This window comes from Peromyscus californicus, unplaced genomic scaffold (assembly GCF_007827085.1).
Source record: "Peromyscus californicus insignis strain IS unplaced genomic scaffold, ASM782708v3 Scaffold_12__1_contigs__length_115047231, whole genome shotgun sequence".
In the NCBI taxonomy this organism is placed as follows: domain Eukaryota; kingdom Metazoa; phylum Chordata; class Mammalia; order Rodentia; family Cricetidae; genus Peromyscus; species Peromyscus californicus.
This window is the reverse complement of record NW_026294413.1, coordinates 104,863,901-104,887,184: the sequence shown is the minus strand read 5'-3', so window position 1 is coordinate 104,887,184 and position 23,284 is coordinate 104,863,901. Positions and strand designations below refer to the sequence as shown.

The following is a 23,284-nucleotide window of genomic DNA, read 5'->3' as shown; positions in this document are numbered from 1 at the left end:
AGAAAACCTCAAAAAAAGTAAAAAAATGCTGAGAGTAATGTAAGCAATGTAGACATGGATTGTGAAGTTTCAGAGGGAAGATTCTATCAAAGTCATTCATTTAATATTTTGAATTAAGAGCCTGTGGTGGTTGGCTGGAGCTGAAGAATCAACTGTGATTAAAGAGAGACCACCATAGTGGAAGCCAAGTCTTCTGGGAAATATTTCCTCAGGGTCAATATGCAGAAGCCATTCCAGAGTGGGCCAAGGCTGTACTCCATGCTGGCAGCTGGACTTGCTAGTGTATAAGAGATTCCTAGGTAGTACTAAGTTTAAAGGCATGAAGGGATCATGGAGAGCAACTGAGGCTTGGCACCAGGAAAGACCGGGGGAGGCCCTTCATAAAGGGGAAGTCTGAGTGGCAGCAGAAGCCATGGGGTTGAAGGGTTCATGGCAATAAGTTGAGGTCTGCAGCCATGTGGCAGGGTCAGAGTCTCTGAAGAGGACCAGGAGAGACTGCTGGTGAAGGCGCAGCCCAGTTGCAGAAGAGACCCCAGTGTTTGTGGGGTGACACCCAAGGACGACAGCAGCTGTGGAGTCAAGTCAGGCTAAGCCTGTGAGATGCACTATGTGGGACGTGGATGGCGGGGCCAGAGAGGTGGGGCTGCTCAAGCCCTTTTAGAGCTCAGAAGATAACTGATGAGTCCCAGGGGTCTGACCCTGAGCTTTACATTACTGGACCTTGGTTTTGCTTTGATTTGGTTGGGATTACGCCCCAGCTCTTCCCGCTTGGATCAAGAAAGTACTTGATTTTCTTTATGGGAACCACAGTGTCTTGGTTAGATTTCTATTGCTATGATAAAACACCATGACCAAAAAGCAATTTGAGGAGGAAAGAGTTTGTTTCCACTTACAACTCCATATCATAGTCCATCATCAAAGGAAATCAGAGAAGGAACTCAAGGCAGGAACTTGGAGGCAGGAGCTGATGCAGAGGCCATGGAGGGGTGCTACTTACTGGCTTGTTCCACATGCGGGTTCTGGGAATTGAACCCAGGTCTTCTGAAAGAGCAGTCTGTGCTCTTAACCACTGAGCCATCCCTCCAGCCCCAGAAATTTTTGCTGTTTTAAAGAGACTGAACTCTTAAAATGTTGGGATTTCTGAAGATTGGTATGTTTAAAAGTTGAAATGTTTTACATTGTGATATTAACATTAATATAAGATCTTGAGGATAAACAAGAAAGAAAAGGTTATAGTTTAATAGTAATATATTGGTATGTCAATTGTCCTGGATGGGTTTTGTTGTTGTTTTTTGGTTTTGGTTTTGGTTTTTTCTGTTTTGAGAGACCAAAGCAGGATGATTGTGAATTTGAGACCATCCTGGACTACATAATGAATTCCTGTCTCAGAACTCAAGAAAGAAAAAAATCCACTCTTAAGCTGAAACATTGTGTTCTCTGCTCTCCCTCAGGTCAAGTGTCACCAAGGAATGGCAGAGTGGGTGTGGTATTGGCTAGCTCTGGCCACTTCCTTCTCTCCCTCCTTTGTGCTAGGACGGTGTCCTAGTTAGGGTTGTTGCTGTGAGGAAACATCGTGACCAAAAGCAAGCTTGCATATACTGAGTCACACTCCATCAAGGGAAGTCAAGGTAGGAACCTGGAGACAGGAGCTGATGCAGAGGCCTTGGAGGGGTGCTGCTTACTGGCTTGCTCTTTGTCAATTGCTCAGCCTACTTTCTTACAGAACCCAAAACTACAGGCCCAGAGACAGCCCCACCCACAATGAACTACCCCACTCCCACCCCCACCCCCAACCCCACCCCCATCCATCACTAATTAGGAATATCCCCTGCAGGCTTGCCTACAGCCCAGTCTTCGGGAGGGAGGCATCTTCTCAGTCGAGGCTCCCTCCTCTCAGAGGACTCCAGTCGTGTCAAGCTGATGTGAACCAGCACAGGAAGGAAGAGGACGGAGAGCAGGATCTCTTAGAACTGACCCATCCTCTCTCATGAGGCATATGGTACATCCCGTGGGGTCTGCGAGGATGTCTGTGCTGTGGATTTCTCCCATAGAAGAACTGGTTCCAGCTCAGCCTCTGTCCTTCGCCTCTGGTTTCTGCCCTTGGCTGAGTCTGCTCAGCAGCTTCTGCACCAGTCCTTGACCTAGAAGGTTTTTTTTTTCCACTTTGATCCTAGCAAGCTATTTAAGCCGACACCACCGTCTCTCTCCCTCTAGTTCCCCTTTGCCCTCTCAGGTAGACTCAGAACTCTCCAGAAAATCCGACAACTGGTTAGCACCTCTCCCTCCAAAGAATGAGTCCAGAGCTTTGCACAAACCCCCAGACCTGAGTCTTTCTCTGCTGAGTTGCACCCTTCTCTCTAGAAAAGAGGTCAGCAGCCACTGGAAAGGGTGAGAGAAGCCATAGCTCTACCCACCAGGCCGACAACCTGCCCTTCCAAGCAGGAACTGTCTATCCTCCCCAGTCTATATCTGAAATATGAAAAGGTTCTTAGCAGCGGCATGTATGCGTTAGCTTCACCCAGTAAGCCCTGGCATACCTATGAGCTTAATTGTTGGCAGATCTCCTGCATAAGGAGATTTAGAGAGAGCCTTGGCATCCCTTTCAGGCCCAGACTAGTTGCTCTATATAGTTCCAGGCAGGAACTGCCTCTCAGCTTCTTGTCCCACTAGTAAATAACCTATTCAAACACAGCAAGGCTCCACTGGAGAGTTGACTCAACAGTTAACAGGACTTGCTGTTCTTACAGAGGACCAGAGTTCAGTTCCCAGCACTCACACTGGCAGCTCACAACTGTCTGTAACTCCAGCTCCAGGGGATCCAACACCATCTTCTGGCCTCTGAGGACACACACACACACACACACACACACACACACACACACACACACACACACACATATACACACACAAACATGGGCACAGCTGTAATTCCAGCTCCAAGGGAAGTAAAGATGAGATGATCACTGAGGCTTTCTGGCTTCCAACTAGACATGGAAACAAGAACCCCAAGTTCAGGGAGAGATGCTGCTTCAAAGGAATCAATTGAAGAGTGATAGATCTCTGTGAGTTCAAGGCCACACTGGGCTACATGAGATTGATCTAGTATAGGAGAGAAAACAGCCAGGCAGTGGAAGCGCACGCACACACACACACACACACACACACACACACACATTTAATCCCAGGAAGTAATATTGCAGGGCAGAGAAAGGTATATAAGACATGAGGAAACAGGAACAATTTCTCTTTAGGCTGAGGATTTCATAGAGGTAAGAACTAGTGGCTGGTTGCTCTGCTTCTCTGATCTTTCAGCTTTTACCCTGAAAAAAAAAAAAAAGAGTGATAGAAAAGGACACCTGATGCCCCCTTCTGGCCTCTGCTCCAGCACAGGTGCACAGGCTTGCGTGCGCGCGCACACACGCACACACACACACACACACACACACACACACACACACACACATAGATAGATGGGGATAGATGAGAGAGAGAGGTAATGATAGATAGATAGATAGATAGATAGATAGATAGATAGATAGATAGATAGATAGATGGTGGATAGATGGCAGTTTTTAAATCTTAAGTATCTGATAGGCACTAAGGCACTAGTCACCATAAAATGCCCTATTATAATCTAAGCAAATCTGTATAATATATGTAGCAACAAAGGGGATTTTAAAACAACAGGAAAAAGATCAGTGTTAACACTGAATAAAAGGATGGTGAGGGATGTGGAAAGATCTAAGAAAGGACACACAAATGGACCTAATTAAACATGTCAAAATGTTTCACCTCTAACAACAGAACAGCATGACACAGGCGCTCTTTCTCAGCAGACTGTACAGAGCCTCTTAGAACCTTGTAATGAGCCACATGCTCCAGATTTTCCTCTGACAAATTGCAACCAAACTAGGTTTTCTCCACTCTATGTGGGTGTGATTGCTCTTTCAAAACTAATTTTCAGGACCTACATTTATTTCTACTATATTAAAGCTTCAAAACGGCTTTAATAGGTCTGAGTTCTCTGAACTAAATCATCCAAGTTTCCTATCTGTTATGCCAGCTTTTAATTCTAGGTTGTCTTCATTCCCCATCATTTTTCTTAGTCACTCATGTCAGGACAAGGATAGAAAACAGATGCCACAAAACCAAAGGTTGTCCCAGTACAATACATGCATGGAAGAGAGTGTCTGTGCCCATGAGAGTGATCACCAAGTTTCAAAATTGAAGGAAGCAAAAATGATGAGCACAGTAGAGTAGGATGGGCTGGAACAACTGACCAAACATTTGGTAACTGGTGCCAGCAGCCAGACACTGCCCAGCCCAAGCAGTGTGAAGGGGGAGCAGAGCCTGAGATGGGAGGGACTCGCAGCACATGGGCAGCTCGAAGGACCCAGAAGAAGCATGTATCCTCAATTAGGTCCCTGGCTGGGCACCAGCATCCCACCATCATTAGCAGCAGTATGACAGAACCAAATAACAGTCTTTACAGATGGGCAGATAGGAAAGGTGAGCCATACAGCTGAGTTCAAAAGCAGTAATGCTCCAACATTCCCCAGAAGCTGTCAGAACAAGACAACAAAGAGAACTACTGCCCAATGAGAAATGCTAATGCTCCAACAGAAAGTTTGGAAGAAGGATTGGGAAAGAATCAATTGGAGATGGGGGGGGGCATAAATGGAACAATGGATGCAGCTGGGTAACTATTAATAAAAGGAAAAGGTTTCCTTAGAATGCAGCATAAGGGAACAAAGAGATTTAAAATATGAAGCATAAGTCATGATGTCATCTCTACTGTATTCTGTCAGCAAGAAACGTGTGACAGACCCAACCAGGTTCAAGGGAAAGAGAAGACACAAGACTGCACAGGAAGCTTAATTTTCTATGTGACAGAGCACCACACACTGTGTCTCCATGCCCACTTCCCTCGCAGGCACCTCTTTATTACATTTCATGCAGTGTTACCATTTGCTGACCTTTCAGTCTCCCCCAGTAGACTCAGTCTCATGAGGTCAAGAGCTCACTTGGGCACAGCCCTCAATGGGACATCTCTACCACACTCTTTCTCCCACTCCAGGCTCAGAAGAGGAGGCAGGAAGATTGTACAAAGCCGAGGTTATGGCAGACTGCTGTGACATGATACCTTCTGGCCACGGCAGGGCCACTTCGCTCGAGAACCACGGCAGCTGTGGTTGCCTGCACGAGACCAAGCTGGACAACACTGCAGCGTGGACAGGGGCGTGGCCCACAGGTCTCACCCCCAACTGAGGAGCTGTTGGCAGTTGATGGCTGCTGGAGGGGGTGGTCACTTTTCTTTGATGGAGTGGCTGCTGCTAAGTTTGCCTGTGCTCTGGTGGATGGCCACATGCCCATGCACACACACGCAGCACTTATTGGATTCAGTGGGTTATTTAAAAAAAAAAAAAAAAAAGATGATGACATGAAGTTGGGAGAGGGATATGAGGAGGGGTGCTGTGAGGCATGGCGGAGGAGTGTGGGGTGGATATCACTTATCAAAATACGTTGTATAAGCGTAGGATATTTTCAGACTGTTTTGTTTTAAAGAACAGGCTCCCACACTCAGGTCTGCAGAGACTGCCTCAAGCTCAGCATAAGCAGGTGCTCACAGAGGGCTCTGGGCCCCATCACCACTACTGAGTCACTCAGAATACACACAAGCAGAGTGTCCAACTCCAAAGATAAGTCTGAATCATCCGGGAAATATTCCCAAAAACCATAATGACACGAATTCCTTTAGACAGAAAGGTAGTCACCATGACAACCGGAAGAGTCACCTACAAGACATTAGGAGGGAGGGAAATGAAGGAAGCGAGCGATTCAGCAAAAGCCTCATATACCTCACCCCAAAATCTACACACAATTAAGAATATATCTGTAGCCGGGCGGTGGTGGCGCACGCCTTTAATCCCAGCACTCGGGAGGCAGAGCCAGGCGGATCTCTGTGAGTTCGAGGCCAGCCTGGGCTACCAAGTGAGTTCCAGGACAGGCGCAAAACTACACAGAGAAACCCTGTCTCGAAAAACCAAAAAAAAAAAAAAAAAAAAAAAGAATATATCTGTACTATATAATAAAGAAATAAAATAAACAAAAACAGGGGCAGTGAGGTGGCTCGGTGGGTAGAGACACTGCCCTGCAAGCCTGACAGTCCTCGGGACCACAGAAGGAGGAGCAAACTCCTCCAGCCTCCACGTGCGTGCCCTGGCACCCGTGCCCCTACACACATACACACACACACACACACACACACACACACACACACACACACACACACCATCAACAACAATAACACATAATTTTAAACTAAAGAAAACAATTGACTTTGCTGCTGACTGCAACTCAAGCACGTGTCATATGTATAAAGGCTGGGTCCTGTGACACAAAGACCTCAGATATTCCAAAAAGAAAAAAAAAAGTAGGTCATACTGCAACACAATTTAAAACTCTCAGAACAATGTTTTAAATTAATGTTTTGGGGCTATCAATATGGCTCAGTGGTTAAAAACATTTCTAGAGGACCTGGGTTTGATTCCCAGCATCCACATGGCAGCTCACAATCATCTGCAAGTTCAGTACTGGGGATCTGACGCCCTCTTCTGGCCCTCGCGTGCACTGCAAGAATGTGAATACTTGCCATCACTTAAGAGAATTGGTTACAAACCAATATTGGTTAAGATAAGGGAAAAAAAAGTATCAAATTCCAAGTAGAGGATTGCTTGATGAATTAAATAGAAAAAAAAAGATGTTTCAGGATGTAATATTTTTATAAGAATATAAAGGCTTAAAAAGATATAAGGATGAAAGTTTGAATAAATGATTTTTTGGTTTGAGGAAGCAATTTAAGACATAAAAATATGAAGGCCTAAATATGTCATGAAGGTTTAAATAAACATGGTTTTGGGTCTGAAGAGATAATTTGAGAAATAAAATATGGAGCTTTAAAGTTAAAATAAGTTATGAGGCTTGAATATAAGTAAAGTTTATAAAGGGTCTAAGATGTAAAGGCTTTAGGTATGGGGATATAAAAAGAAAGTTTTGGGAAGAAGGAAAGTAACTTAAGATATATGAAATGCAAGTTATTGGGGTGTGTAAAAGCAAGTTATGAAGGTCTGAGGATGAAAAGGCTTAAGTAATGATAAAAGGAAGTAATTTGAGGTGTATAAAAGAATGAAACATGTTTCAGTTTTCTTGCTCTTGCTATTCTACTGTTACATTGAGACTCCAAAGGTTTATAGTTTTAAAAATGTCTGTCTACTCTGTAGGTATGGATGAAGACATGGCCATGTGTATGTTTGGTTTTGAGTGTCTGAGTTTGCATGTCCTCTGTGTTAAGGAATACAAGTTAATACTAGTCATCCAGCTATCCAGATACTATATAAGCATAAACTATTAACTCTTATTTAATTATAAGCTATTTAAAGAAGAAAAAACAGAACCTGAGAGGTCCATTTGACTAATACATCTACAGGATAACAAATTGGCCTGGTTATTGTTACCAAACTTAGAAACATTTTCAAGATTAGGCCTAGATTTGTTTGGCTCAGATGTATTTAATAGATAATGGTCCTCGTGGCCGGGCGGTGGTGGCGCACGCCTTTAATCCCAGCACTCGGGAGGCAGAGCCAGGCGGATCTCTGTGAGTTCGAGGCCAGCCTGGTCTCCAAAGCGAGTTCCAGGAAAGGCGCAAAGCTACACAGAGAAACCCTGTCTCGAAAAAAAAACCAAAAAAAAAAAAAAAATAGATAATGGTCCTCAAACCCATCAAATATGCGATGAATATGGCATTTAAATTATTTAATAAAAAGCTTACTTTAGCAAACAGAGACTCAGCTCCTAGCAATGACTTCCAAGGTCTCCAAAGAAGATAATGAACAACAACATGATGACATCACCTGAATTGTTGACAACACCGACCACTGGGCAAGATGCCCCAACTCAACACCTGCTGCCAGGGATACTGCCCAGAATGGACAATGTTATGGGCCCGACAGCCAAGACTGATGCTGTCCTGACACCTGTCCTGCCAAATCTATGAAGACTACAGGAGCCTGGGATGATGATAGTCTGGGTAATGGATAGTCTATGTCATTTTTTAATAGATTTGGAAGTCTGCACTCAGATAAAATTTATCCTTCTCACATCTCTGATGGCATTGATGACTGGGCTAGCTATAGCTTTGTCAGCTTAGCAACATCAGACAACCAGAGTCTTCTACAAGGTTGCAGCCACCTTATTAATTCATTGATCAATGCATTAATTAATTAAAGCTACTAAGTCTCTTTCAAGAGAGAGAGAGAGAGAGAGAGAGAGAGAGAGAGAGAGAGAGAGAGAGAGAAACAGGTTCTGAATATAGACTTGCAGATGTTTTTCATCAGGCCAAAGACATTTCAGTCCAATCTATACCTGGCTCTCTAGATAAAAAGAATGTACATGTTTTTTAACCCAAATCTGTAGCCTTTGTTAGGGCTAAAAAATATGAGTCTACTCCTGCTGTTTTACATATACCTGTTACCTGCTTTTTCTACAATATGGATTTCAAGGCAAATTGATAAATCTCCTGAGGATGATATTTTTCTCTCTCCTGGACTTGGGACTCCTCCCCTTCCTCAATTACTGAAGTTCATAAATTTTAAGTCCTGTTCCTACTTTGTATCTGTCTCAACAGGTTTCCACTTGGCTGACAGACACATCCAAGCATCATTTGCTGATGAGCCCTGAACTTGCTAAAAACTGATATGGACCAATCCAGCCAATATAAATGTCATGGCTTCAGCTGGTCAATAAACCAGATGCTTCTACATTCCCTCCTTGCCTTTGACTAGCATTCTGGCTTTCCAGGGCCCTGACAACAATGTTCCAATGTCAGCAAGAAGCAATTACAGAAGAGAAAACATCACTCTTGTTTCCCCACCCCCTTGTAATGTTAGATCAAAAGGGAATTTCTTGTCATACTGAACCTGAGATAAAATAATAACTGGTCCCCATTCTCATTTCCAAGTTCCTTCAAGATAAGGAACTCTGTCAGCCATCACAGGGCTTTTGGACCTTCTGCTTCTGCTAATTGCTGTTGGCTGTTATACCATTGACGCCTCAATTGAATGATAATTCCTGTCTGGGTACCACTAAACTGATAATGCTAGAATCCCAATATCAGCCCCTGAACCAAACCCATGACACACTTGCAGATGGCAACAACCGAGTAAGGGGAGGCTCACTTTGCCATTGATAATGGGAAATGGTCTCTGTTTGAAACAACCTCTACATGGCTATCCCCACCTCTGTAATCTCACTCAGAATCTAATAGGAGCTGGCTTCCTAATCCCACTGGAGGATACCTAATGGACATATACTTCTGGCTTGACCCCCTATGTTCAAGTTTTAGATTAAAAAAAAAACTCTTATGTTCTGGTCCAATTAGTCTCCAAAGTAATCTACTACCCTGACGATAAAGTCTTTAACCAAAAAGAAACATCTCCAAGATTAGAGATGATATATTACTCAAGGGGAAAATGAAAGGACCAAGAAGATGCCATAACAGGCTGCTCAGTCTTCTCTCAGAGATCAGGCCTCAATTTTAGTTTCTTGAGAGTAAGCAGACTCTGGAAGAGTCATGAACAGAAAATATAGTCCTTGCAGTAGCTCCCTTTCTGCACATACTCTGACCACTCAAGGTTCAGCCAGTTGTTTACTGTCTGGGACTCCTCACCAACTTAGAGCTATATGCATGAGTCAAGGACAGAGCCTGGGTCACTGAGTCAGCCCCCACAGTCAGTACATGCTAGGCCAGCCAGCCTCCATGGCAGCTCAAGGAAAAAGCTTGGGATTTGTCCAGGCCTGCCCAAAAATGGTAACTATAACCCCCAACTAACCCTAGCCAATTAAAAGTTACTAATACGATTGTCACTTGCATAAACCAATCCTGAGTCTGTTCCTATGTAGTCTGTAGACCCCAAGACCCCTTGCTTTAAAAATCCTGCCCCATTGCTACTTAAGGTCTCTTCTGCTCTGCTGCTGCATCAGACAGATGGAGAGTCCTGAGTTAACTCATAACAATATAAAGACTCTTTGCTTTTGCATAGGATTTGGTCTCTTAGTAGTCTTTGGGGGACTCTGAGCACAACACTAGTCAAAATCCATGGATGAAGCAGTCATAGACCCTGGAAGAACCTACTAAACATTTGTGTTTATATCCATACACTAGTTCTGATCTTAGCCTTGGTCAGTGATGCTTACATTTGCAGTGAGTGATGGTTAATGAAAATACTCATAATTCATTGAAGTACAGAGAATAAGTAATAAGTGACTGTTAAAGATGCTCAGACCTAAACAGGACATCTATAATCATCCCCACAAAAGCTAAGAGGCCACTGTGGGAAAGATATGGAAAGAATTTAAGAGCTGGAGAACAGGAAGGAGGTAAAGTGTGCTGTGAAATACCATCGTCTGGACATGGCACTGGCTTTGTACTTGTGAACCCACAGCAACTGTAGTTGCCTACATAAGACCTACATAAAATCAAGCTACCCAAAATTTCAGCATGGATTGGGAAGGTCCTCCCCCTAAGAAGCTACTGACTGGTGGCTGCTGGGAGGAGTCAGTTTTCTTTGGCAGTGTGGCCACTAGTAGGTTGCCCATGTTCCAGTGGATGGTGCAGCATTAACTGGATTCAGTGGGTAATAAAGAGGAGGGGGAGGAGGAGATGATAAAGGGAGATAGGAGGCGTATTGGGGGATTCCTGGGAAAGCTGAAAGATGGTCTGGGGTGGATGTGATTATAATCCATTGGATGCATGTATAAAATTCTCAATCCATAAATACAGTAGTAAGGATCTACAGCGATAGAGTAGCTAATCAGCCTGGCTTGATTGTCACGCATTGTATGCACATGTCTAATTATCACAGTGGTCCCTATAAGTATAGTTTTGGGTGTTCTTTGTCTTCTTCTTCTTCTTCTTCTTCTTCTTCTTCTTCTTCTTCTTCTTCTTCTTCTTCTTCTCCTCCTCCTCCTCCTCCTCCTCCTCCTCCTCCTCCTCCTCCTTCTTCTTCTTCTTTTTCTTCTTCTTCTCTTTTGTCTTTGTATGTAGGAATAGAGTCTTGCTCTGTAGCCTGGGATATCCTAGAACCTTTTATGTAGCTGGAGTTTTCTCCAGTCCTACCTGGCCCACAGTCAGGACAAATCTCTCTCACCCACCAGTCCTGCATCCACTTAGACCCAACTGAGTAAACACACAGAGACTTATATTGCTTACAAACTGTATGGCTGCAGCAGACTTCTTGTTTTCTAGTTCTTATATCTTAAATTAATCAATTTCTATTAATCTATAAGTTGCCATGTGGCTCGTGGCTTACCAGTATCTTAACATCTTCTCATGGCAGCAGCTGGCAGCGTCTCTGTGCCTCAGCCTTCCACTTCCCAGAATTCTCTTCTCTCCTAGTCCCGCCTATACTTCCTCTCTGGCTACTGGACAATCAGTGTTTTATTTATTAACCAATCAGAGCAACACATTTAACATACAGAACACCCCACAGCACTTCCCCTTTTCTTTTTTTTTTCCAAAAGCAAGGTTTTAACTTTCACATAGTAAAATTACAGATAACAAAACAATTATCAAGCAAGAATTACAGTTATAATATCTAGTCTACTTGTATCTGGCAAAATTAAAGAAGATATCCTATCTATCTTATATTTGTGAGTCTAAGGTTTCATATCTAACTTATCTCTTATATAACTAAGGAAATTATAACTATCTAGCTTCAACTACATCAAAGACCTCAGAAGGATAAAATATTACCTGAGAAATGGGAGATGGACGCAAGCAACTTTCGGAAGTCTTGCGAGAGTACACAGAGACAGCTGGCAGCCTGGACAGTCATCCAAAGCTTCTCTGTAAAGTTGGGGCATCTGTCTTCAGCCCACAGGCCTAGCGTCTCTCAGTCACTTCTCTCTGTGTCCTGTAGAATGTCTGGCAGTTTCCTCTGTGAAGCAGGAACCTAAAGGACCATTTTGCCAAGCAAAGTTCAGTGGTCACCTTCCTATGGGTCCTGCATGTCCAGTTGATCAAGCAGTCTAGGCAAGAAGCCCAAATGGCTTCTTTTGCCAAGAAGAAGATAAACTCCATATAGAGTGTCTTCAATGCCCATCCTCCTCTCTGAAGTAAATTGGTGCTGCCAGGAGTAGACATGTCTCATTGTCCAGAAAGTCTAAATTTTTAAAACATTTTAAATGCCATATTCTGTAGGTCTTTGAAGTGTTTGAAGATTACCTACCTAATTATATCTATGTATACCTAGAAAAGAACATGACTATAAGTTTGACTATCATAGAAGACTAATTATTAATCTGTATTTCTTAATTATCCATTACAATTTAAATGAGTTACATAAACATAATACCTCAAATGAGAATACAAATATATATACAGTATAACAAAACTAAGTTTAAACTTGTATCAATAAACTAAAATCCATAGCAATGTTAAACATTTCTAAACAAGTTGTAACTCTTTAAAAGTAGGTTCATTAATCTACCCTTTCATCTTATCATATCTATATCATATCCCCTTTTCTTCTTTAAAAAGAGATTGTATTTATAATCAATCTGATTTAAATAAAAATATTGGTTTTTCTCTGTCCCACACCAGAGGGCTCTTCTGATATGGGACAAAAGAATCTCTTAACCTTTTTTTTTTAGCAATATGTTTGGGTTTAGAGAAGGAGTGAGCCAATTCCATCTCCAAAGCCAGCTTGGTATATTTGGGAATTTGGGCTTAGCTTCTCTTACTACTTCCTGCTGGAGGGGGATGCTGTATCTTATGGGGACACAAAGAAAAATTTAACATTATGGAGTAGTCCATGAGGGTGTATCGTCTGAGCCAGTTGCCTTGAAACTGTTCTGGATGTTGGATCATCTGGACAATGGTGTCATCAGAGAATTTTCAGGGGGTCTTGGCTGGTCAAACCTGATGTATCTTAATCTGGAACAAATCCATAGCCTCTGGCTTTCTGTGGAAACAAAAGCAGAGCCTCCTTTCCAAAGCAACACATCCTTAGATCCAAATTTTGAAGTCAAGGTACCTTTAAAATATCCATATTGGCATAACTCAACAGCTTTCACAATCAAATGTTTTTCTGTAGTTAAAAATCCCAAAGACAACACAATCCAGGTTCTCTGTGTGATATCCATCTTTATGTGGCTTATTTTTATATTAATTTACTGTCTCTTTAAAGACTTTATTTTTTAAAACTATGTATTTCTTTATATAACTGTATATATTCCTTTTTTTTTTTTTAGCAATTGGTTAGGTCTGAGCAGCTGCATGACTGGCAGGTGAAAGAGATTTGTCCTGACCATGGGCCAGGTAGAAAAACTCTAGCAACACTGTTATGTATCCCAGGTTGGCCTCATGTGGCTCAGTCCGCCTGTCTTTGTTTCCTGGATTCTAGGATTATGGGCATACACTACTGTACTCTGTTTCCCTGTAAATATATGCCAGTATATGTGTCAAATATTTTTTTAAAAAAATAGACACAATCACAAGAGATATTATCTCACCCATAGACTGAAGGCAAATAGCTATTTTCAACAAAGAAAAAGATGAACTCTGCTGGATGTGGTGGAACATGCCTCTAATCATAGCATTCGGGAGGCAGAGGCAGGCAGAACTCTGTGAGTTCGAGGCCAGCCTGATCTACAAATGAGTTCCAGAACAGCTAGAGCTGTTACACAGAGAAACCCTGTCTCAAGAAAAAAAAAAGGAAAGAAAGAAAGAAAGAAAGATGAGCTCTTTTTGTTGTTATTGTATTTGTTTGAGACAAGGTCAGTGTGTGTGTGTGTGTGTGTGTGTGTGTGTGTGTGTGTGTGTGTGTGTATTCCTGGCTGTCCTGCCTCTGCCTCCCAAGTGCTGGTATTGAAGGCATGCACCACCATACCCAGCTAACAAAGATGAGCTCTTAAGAACTAAAACTATGGTATCAAGATTCAAACCTCATTAAGAGATTAATAAAAGTAAATCAAAGCAGACACGGTCTCACATGCCCATAATCCAGTCAGAGGAAGAAGGATCATGAGAAATTGACAAGCCTGGGCTATATAACAACACCCAGTCTCTAAATAAAGTAAATCAAGATGATCTCCCTAGAGAGAAATAGAAGACAAAGACAATAATAAAGAGAGGTATTGTGGGAAAGTTGTACATTATGTGAAGATGTATTGCTGTGATTGGTTTAATAGAGCTGAATGGACAATACCTAAGCAGGAGGTATAGGTGGGAATTGTGGGCAAAGAGAGAGGAAGTAGGAAATGAATCTAGGCATGTGATAAATGCCAAGAGACGTGGAAGAAGCAGGATGGGTGGTACATAACAACATAGATTGATAAAAAAAAAAAGTATGGGTTAATTTAAGTTATAAGAGCTAGTGAGACAAGCCTAAGCTAAGGCCGAGCTTTCATAATTAATAATAAGTCTCTGTGTCATTATTCGTGAGCTGGAGGCCCAAAGGAAAGTCCAATTACATATGGCACCCAACTTCTGGACACATATTTCCACATAAGGCCTGAGAAATCTTAAAAAACAAAATCCAACACAGCTTTCTAGCAACCCAGTGCTTGCGGCTTGCAGAGGCATCACTGCTGTACAGCAAACAGTTGGGCAGCAGGCACACTAAGTAGAAACAGTGCAAGCTCAGCAAATCCCCAGAGCTGGGAGCAGCATTGGGCATAAGGCTGGGCTCTCAGAGACCAGAGCAGGGTGGAGCCAGCCACCAGCATCTGTCCGAGAAGGTTGCAGGTGTGCAGTAAAGCAGTCCAGACCAAGAAAACCTCTAAACAGATACAGTATGTTCAAAAATGTGCTTAGATGCTAAAGAAAGAAAAAAAAATGGATATAGTCACAGAAAAATAAGTAAATAGCTTAAAAATAATAAAGTCTTTAAAGAGAGAGTAAAGTAATATAAAAAGAATGAGCCATGTAAAGATGGGAAATACACAGGGTGTCCAGATCCTATATGATGCTTTGTTGACTTTAAAATTTTTAAATGCTAATGAAAAAAAAACAATAGCTGCTGAGAGACAATGGATTACGGAAACAGATAAATTAAACCAACCCATATATTTTTTAAATGTCTTAGTTTCAAAATGAAAGTCAGAAAATATGTTGATTTGGGGGAGAGGTTATGCCTTTGTTTCCATAGAAAACAAGAAGTTATGGTTATCTTCAAAATTAATGAAGATCAGATTTGATTGGGGGACACTTCCTGAATATCTTGGCTATAGAAATGAAGAAAAAAAACAAGAAAGACTACAGTACAGGTGACATATATGCTGATCCCTCTACTATGGGAACAGCTCTGAGACTGGATGAAACATGATACATCTTGTTGGGTACAGAGTCCTCATGACTTATTATTACATGCCATCCTTTCATTTGGCATGAATAGAGGTTTGACTATACAGTCCAAATGAACTTATAAAATTGGCAGATGCCTTTTATCTGCTCAAACATAGAACAAAAAAAATCTTTAACTGATTTGAGCACACTGTACACTCCATACTTGTGTTAGTACAGATATATATGTTACCTTTAAAAGTTTTTGTGTTTTCAGAACAAAAAGGACCAGATGCCAATAAAAAAAAACAAGTAGCCCAGATGATCCAGTCTCTTAGAATGCCTCTGTTGCAGTTTCCTCAAAATTCTGCATCTAGAACAACTTCAAAGCTGCTAGCTGAGATGGTCCAGCCTCACAGACTATCCAGCCAGAATTTCAGAAAAGCCCTGCACTTTCCCATCATGCTGAGACTGGACAACAGCTAGCTCTCCCAGAATTTGACCATAATCTCAATTTTCTCAGGGTCTCCTAAGATGCCAGCACCCCCAGACAACAGGAAGCAGTCTAGAAAACACAATGCCTGCATTCCCAAGAGGTGGAGTGGATGATTTTTGGTCATTCAATGGATTACAGATTTTTATCATAATTTAGGGGGGTTGGTTACAAGTTGTTATTGGTAATAGTCAGGAAAAAAGTAAACAAAGGAGATTAGATTCAGGGATCTCTTTCTGAAGGGAAAAAGGAGGGCTATAGTATAGAAATGATGGGATAAAAGTGTGGATTGTTGAGTCTGCTTTTGAACAACCACTAGTCTCAAATATTTTACATTGCTATGAATTTTTGTATATGGATACAAATTTAAGACTATACTGTATATATGTTTCTAGTCTTGTTTAAGGTATTATACCTATGCAGCTTATTTAAAAATGTAATATAAAGGTCTGGTCCTTAAAAGCAATTTAGAATAAAGAAATACAGGTTAGTAACTAGTCATCTATAATAATCAAACATGTAATCATGTTAGATATGTTTTCAGGGTCAAACAGAGATATGTTTTAGATAGACAAATGATCTTCAAACACTCGAGAGACCTACAGAATATGGCATTTAAACCGGGCGGTGGTGGTGCACGCCTGTAATCCCAGCACTTGGGAGGCAGAGGCAGGTGGATCTCTGTGAGTTCGAGGCCAGCCTGGTCTACAGAGCTAGTCCAGGACAGGCTCCAAAGCTACAGAGAAACCCTGTCTTGAAAAAAAAAAAAAGAATATGGCATTTAAGATGTTTTAATAACCCAAGGCTCTTCATGACGATGAAACACATCTGCTCCTAGCAGCACCAATTTACTTCAAAAAAAGATGATGGGGTACTGAAGAACCTCCATATGGAGTTTGCTTTCAATGTAGCAAAGTTAGTCACTGGGAAAAGAAACTGTGCTTACCTCAACTGCTGACAGAATGCTGTCCAAACTGGACAAGCAGGACACAAAAGAAGGCAACTGTCAAACTTTTCCAAGACAAAGCTGGACAGTCCTTCAAAAGTCCTACTTCACAGAAAAGTCTGTCAGATATTCTAGTCCTGTAGGCTGAAGATGGATATCCCAATGTTGCAAAGAAACCTTGGGTGACTGTCTAGGCATCCAGCTGTCTCTGTCATTTTTATAGTTTTGGAAATTGTTTGCTCTGCACTTCCTGTTTACTCAGGTAATATTTTATCTTCTTGAGTCTCTGATGGGAATTAAAGACTAGATAGTTATACTGCTTCTTTGTTATCAAATTCAGAAAATAAACTTTCAAATGAGATATAAAGCTTATAAGGTTGAGAGACATAAAAGCTTAAGTTACCTATCTAAGGAAATGTTTTAAGGTCTAAAAAGAGTTTTGGGTTGGTAATACAAGTTAGGTTAGAAAGTAAATTAGGTACAAAACTTTTGACTCACCAATATAGGATAGATATTAAAATATTTTCTCTGAATTTGCCAAATACAGATAGATTGGACATTGTAAATGTAAGTCTTACCTAATAATTGTTCTTATTGTATATAGTGGTACTATATTATAGTTAAAACTTTTCCTTTTTATTTAGACAAAAGGGGGAAATGTTGTGGGATATTTGTATGCTGTGTGAAGATAAATTGTTGTGATTCGTTTAATAAAGAGCTGAGTGGCCAATAGCTAGTCAGGAAGTATAGGCAGGACTTCTGGGCAGAGAGAGAGAGGAAATAGGCAATGAAGTTGCATCTTATTTCAGCCATTTCTTTGGACTTCACTTTCCTGTGAAGTTCCCCATATATATATTCCCATATATATATATATTCATTCTTCTTGCTTTCTTTATTGATCTGGTATGTTAATTTAGTTCTCAGGTTCAGCTAAAGACCATACATAAAAACTAAGAGGAACTTGGCCTGATGGCACAGATCCATAGTCCTAGAACTCAGAAGGTACAGGCAAAAGATTCAGAAGACCAAGGTTATCCTTGACTTCATAGTGATTTTGAGGCCACCCTATGCTACATGAGACTATCCTAATCACAATATTTAAGAGGCATAATCAGAATCATATAAAATAAATATTACTGTAACCAAAAACATTAATAGATGATACTTGAGAGACTCGGGTCATAGAAGAGAGGTCACTGGTCATTGGCCAGAACCAAAATCAGTAAGCCAATGAAAACTGCCTAAGGCATAATGACATAGGCTATACTGTAACCCTTGGGAAACAGAGATGGGAGGATGGTGAATTAGTGGTCACCTGGGAAATAGGAAGACTATCTCTAGAAAGAAGGGAAAAAAGGAAAAAGTGTGTCTCAAGAAACAAAGCTAGCGAGTATATTCTGAATATCAGAAAGCCCACCTGGAAACTAAGAGCTTGTGTCACCAAGATTGGGGCAGGGGGCCTCTGTCTTAAGATGGAGTCCTATTTGACTTTTTCAGCTTCAGTAATGAAATAAATTTAGTTTTTGATATTAAATTAAAAGGGAGAGTTTTACTGGGTGTGGTGGTACACACCTTTAATGCCAGCACTCAGGAGGCAGAGGCAGATGGATTTCTGTGAGTTCAAGGTGAGTCTGGTCTACAGAGTGAGTTCCAAGACAACTAGGGCTATACAAAGAAAACCTGTTTCAGGAGAGAGAGAAAGAGAGAACTTCTCATAGCACCCTGTCCACTGCACTGAAATCTGTCCAATTCAGTCTGAACTGGCCCTTTCCTAGACTGGCTTGAAAACCAACACCTTCCCTTACAAAGTTAGAGGTCACATGGACAGCTTTGGCAATCACATGCATTCAAGTGGCTCCTTAAGGGTTATTCTCAAACCAGTTAATTGACTCTTCCCTTTTATTAGGAGTGTGTGTGTGTGTGTGTGTGTGTGTGTGTGTGTGTGTGTGTGTGTTACCATCTATGGAGATCAAGAGACTGGTCAGAGCAAGTATGCACATGGAAAGCATGAGGGGCAAACAGAAACAAAGAACAATGATATATATGTATGAAAATGTGACTGAAACATTTTGTACACCAACTGTCTTAGCTAGGGTCACTATTGCTATGATAAACCACGACCAAAAGCAAAAGTGTTTGTTAGTATTCAGGCATCTGCACTGGCCTGCCCTTGGGACCTGGCAGGATATGTCATCAGCTACAGCCACTCCCTGTGTGCATGTGCTTGCTAGCATTCAGGCATTACACGGGCCTGCCCTCAGGGTCCTCAGCTGCAGCCACTAAGAGCACCCCTGTGCACATGCACTTGTCAGTACTCAGGCAGTTACACTGGCCTGCTCAGGGTCCTGACAGAATATGTCATCAGCCACAGCTACTAAGTCACTACAAAGTCCCTGTGCGTATGTGCTATGTCCCCTCATAAAAGATCAGCCCCTCCGTCTTTCACCCTTCTCTCCTCAGCTCTCGACCCCAGAGGCCGCCTCTGTGCCTCTTCCCTTCCCTCCAATAAACCTCCCACATGTGGTGTGACTTTCCGGGGCCCCTTGGCTCTAACCTGCCAGTGCCACCCTTCCGCCATTTTTAACTGAACTGCATTGGTGCCTTGAGACTTGGCAGGCTCTCCTGGTGGTTCCTCCTGCCCACCAGCAGTCTGAGGCACACTGAGACCCTGGAACCAGTCCACCTGCGACAGACTCACTTCTCCAACTAACCACTCACTGGGCTCTTCATCCACCACCAGCAGGATTGGTGAGTTCTCCTCCCAGTCAGTGTAAATGCTTCCCTGGACCTGTGGGAGTGACCATTGAGTATCCAGCACCCCTCTGGTGTCCTTGGAGGCTGGGGAACCCCCAAGCAGAGCCTTCAAGGCTACAGTTGACCCCCCCTTCACTGACAACCACCCCTGGCCACTTCCCACAAGTGAGCCTTTGTCTCTCAAGGGTGGTTTCTCACCTTTTAGCCCCACCGCAAGCCCTGGTACCAGGCGACCACATGTCTCTCCGGCTCAGAGCCACCGGCCCCTGTTCTTGCGTGATGATGCACTGGGCAGCCTGTGCCCACTCAATCCGGTCCTCCCTGAATTCCTGGGATGCTGGAAATTCCAGACCTTTGGATCTTATTTTTCTGCCTCACTCATGGGAACTGTGCCTAGCGCCGTAAGTCCAAGCTCTCTCTCCCCTGGGATGTCTCTTGGAAAACCTCAGACCTCTACACTTAGCACCCGACTCAAAGTCTTCTAAACTTATCTGCCTTTGCAGTCAAATCTGGCCCCAATACCCCTTAGATATCAATCCAAATGGTCACTTACTGGCACCCTCTATCCCAATATTTTATGGGACCTTTGCAACTTCTGCCAGGGATCAAACAGATTAAAGGGGGTACCCTACATCCAAGCTTTCTTGTATCTTCACTCCAAGCCCTCTCTCTGTTCTTTCTTCCTGTTTCTCTACTCAACTCCTGCTGGCTATGAAGCCTGTTAAGGTGCATGTGTCCTTTTCATTAAGTGAGCTCTCTCAAGTAGAAAAAACTGGGGTCTTACAGTCCAACTCTGCCTATTTCATTAAAGAAGTCCAGTGTTAGTTTCTGTAGCAGCAGCAGCAGCAGCAGCAGCAGCAGCAGCAGCAGCAGCAGCCTGACTCTGCAGCCAAAGCAGTTACATCATCGCCTGTTACCAGATCCCTTCCACCTCCAGCATGTGACATGTGCACCCTTCAAAGGTGCCCGCCAGGCAGAACTGTCTCTCTCTGCCTCTTCTGTTGCTTCTTACGCCTCTGTCTCTGTTTCCTCTCTTGCCTCTCCTTTTCTCTCTCACCTCTCTTCGTCTCGTCTGCCTGCCTCTCTCAAGTCTCCACTCTTCTTCCACTCTTTCGCTCTCCCCCTCCCAATAAGCCTCTCGCGCTAACTCTGTTGCATGTGGCGTGTTGGCTTAGTGGCGTACCTTGGCAGGGCCCACCAAAGGTACCCGCTTCACACAGGAGCCCTACCTGCCTGTCCCACCTGAAGCAGCTCCGCTCTCTTCCATCTGCAACAAATCTGCTCTCTTGTTCTCTGATGGCTCTGCCTTCATTCCAATACTGGCAACTGGGTCTCTGGTGGGGCTTCTCACTCTGGACACGCCCCTGGATGTGAGGTGGGGCTCCTCACTCTGACCACGCCCCTGGATGTGAGGTGGGGCTCCTCACTCTGACCACGCCCCTGGATGTGAGGTGGGGCTTCTCACTCTGACCACGCCCCTGGATGTGAGGTGGGGCTTCTCACTCTGACCACGCCCCTGGATGTGAGACTTCATTTCTTGAGCACAGTCCTCTGCTTGCCTTCTAGTTTTTCTCGAAATCAAATCTGGCCTTGGACCAGGCAGTCAGGGAACCAAGAGAGAATTCTCCAGTTTCTTTCTCTTTCATTGCTCCAAGACCTGCTCGTGTCTGTCTGCTCTCCCTCTTGAAATGTCCTGTCTGTGTTTGGTGCAACGTGGGAGTCAGAGATGGAGAAGCCAGCTTCATCTTGCTCAGCACACACCGGTTCACCCTTTCTTTTTCTTCAACTCTTGTTTAAGATACATGTGTGTGTGGGTGTGTGTATACACATATGTGACTCAGATTTAACTCTATATGTGTAAATGTAAGCTGGATTTAACTCTGCATGTATGTGTATGTAACTTGGATTCAACTCTGTGAGTGTGTGTGCATGTAATTATTCTTCTTTTTTTCTTTAGAAAAACATTTTAAACAGCAACCACATGGCTCTCCCCCATCTTGGCTGGTGACCTCATCATGGTGTAGGCAGCCATGTGGCTGGCAGCCATCTTTCACTAAAGTTAAAGAGTACATATCACGTGACACCTCTTAGTTCTAACGAACTCTCTGTTCATTGTATCTCCTTTTAGACTAAGAAAGCAACAAGTCTCAAATGGTATGGTCTTTTGTATGATGATAAAAATATATGGTTAGACTTGTTACAACATACTATATATATTATTCAACTCTGGTTTAGAATATACTCTATATGGTGATAAAAACTTAAGGTTATAAAGGTCTATTCAGATTAACAAAAGTTGACTTAGAGATTTACACCCAAGTACTTGTGTCTTTGCCAAATGTTCAACCCAGGTTTCTAAGGAACTTAGATAAGTGGCTACATATGTTCGATAAATAAGGTATTTGATAAATAAGGTATATATCCCATAATGGAATGCCTGGTTCCCAGAGAGTGTCCTTTTCCAGGGTTGGGCATTTGGGCAGAGGCTTGTCAAAGGCAGTGCTGGCCTTCAGACTCCCTCAGTCCCTGTCCATGGGCCACATGCCAACCCACAAACCTCTCTTCTCCTGTTCCCATTTCACCCTGGGGATCTTTTCCCTGTCCTTATTCCTTGCCTTCTCAGGAGACAGCCTTAGTTTGGTACAGACTTGTTCTGTTTTTACCCATGGAGTGACTATTTTGGTTTCTTTACTGAACCCATTATCTATGATTAAAAGTTTTATTTTGATACTAGAAGAGCTTCAATTTGAAATCATTATTTTTAAGGCTAAACCTGACTGGAAGGTAATGTAAAGTCCTAGTCTTATGAAAGCTGCTAGCTTATTGTAGACTGTTAAAGAACACAAGTTAATAGTCAGTTATTTTATAAATGATCAAATTCTTTAATTATAGTCATGCTAAGTACTAATATAATTAATTACAGGGATAAGCCTTATTTAGTCCCCTGTACATGTTTTCAAAGTTAAGCTTAAAACAAGTAAGTAGAAAGGAAGTTTATCTGTTCAGATATACCTAACAGACAGTCCTCAAATGCTTCAGAGATCTGAGAATATGACATTTTAAATGTTTAATTTAAAAAAGGCTTTTCACAATAGAGAAACAATGCCAGCTCCTGGCAGCATTCCTGTTTCCTCCAAAGAATATGGACGGGCACAGAAGAACTTCCACCCAGAGCTTGCTGTAAATATGGTAACATCAGCCATTGAGAAAAAAAAAAAAAAAAAACTGCCTTTCAGCTCAGCTGCTGCCAAGCTGTCTCCAGACTGTAGAAAACAGGACACTGGGAAATCAACTACTTCACTTTGCCTAGACAAAGTAGGCTTGTCCCCCCAAGTTCCTCCACAGGAAAATCTGTCAGATCTTCTGGGCCTGGTAGCCAAAGACTGATGCTGCCCTAAGACCACTGTCTCCAACAACCATGGAGGACCCTGGGGTGTTTGTCTAGGTAGCCAGCAAGTACGTCTCTGTCATTTTTAATCGCCAACTCAGGTAAAATTTCCTTCTCAGAACTCTGATGATATTTGACGACTAGGCTACTGGTGGCTTTGTCAGTCTAACAGCAGCAACCAAGGCTTTGGCTGTCTTCTCGATTCTCTTTGTGCGTAAAATTCAGGCCACAGACCTCTCTCCTGGAACTAATACTAAGTCTAGACACAATTTACCTCGTTACCAGACTCAGAAAAGAGATAAATCCACAGAACAGATTTCAATGTAACTTTTTACTATTCCTTTATTTAAAAGATACTCTCTC

The 23,284-nt window shown here is 42.5% G+C and overlaps 1 long non-coding RNA gene across 1 annotated transcript in view; it reads right to left on the bottom strand.

The window, feature by feature from the left end:
* Positions 1 to 1,834: 1,834 nt before the first annotated feature.
* LOC128107736 (uncharacterized) overlaps positions 1,835 to 23,284 on the bottom strand; it is a 29,569-nt gene continuing 8,119 nt past the window's right edge. The window contains exon 3 of the long non-coding RNA XR_008217196.1: positions 1,835 to 3,320. This is a non-coding gene — a long non-coding RNA (uncharacterized LOC128107736). The remainder of the gene's footprint in view (positions 3,321 to 23,284) is intronic.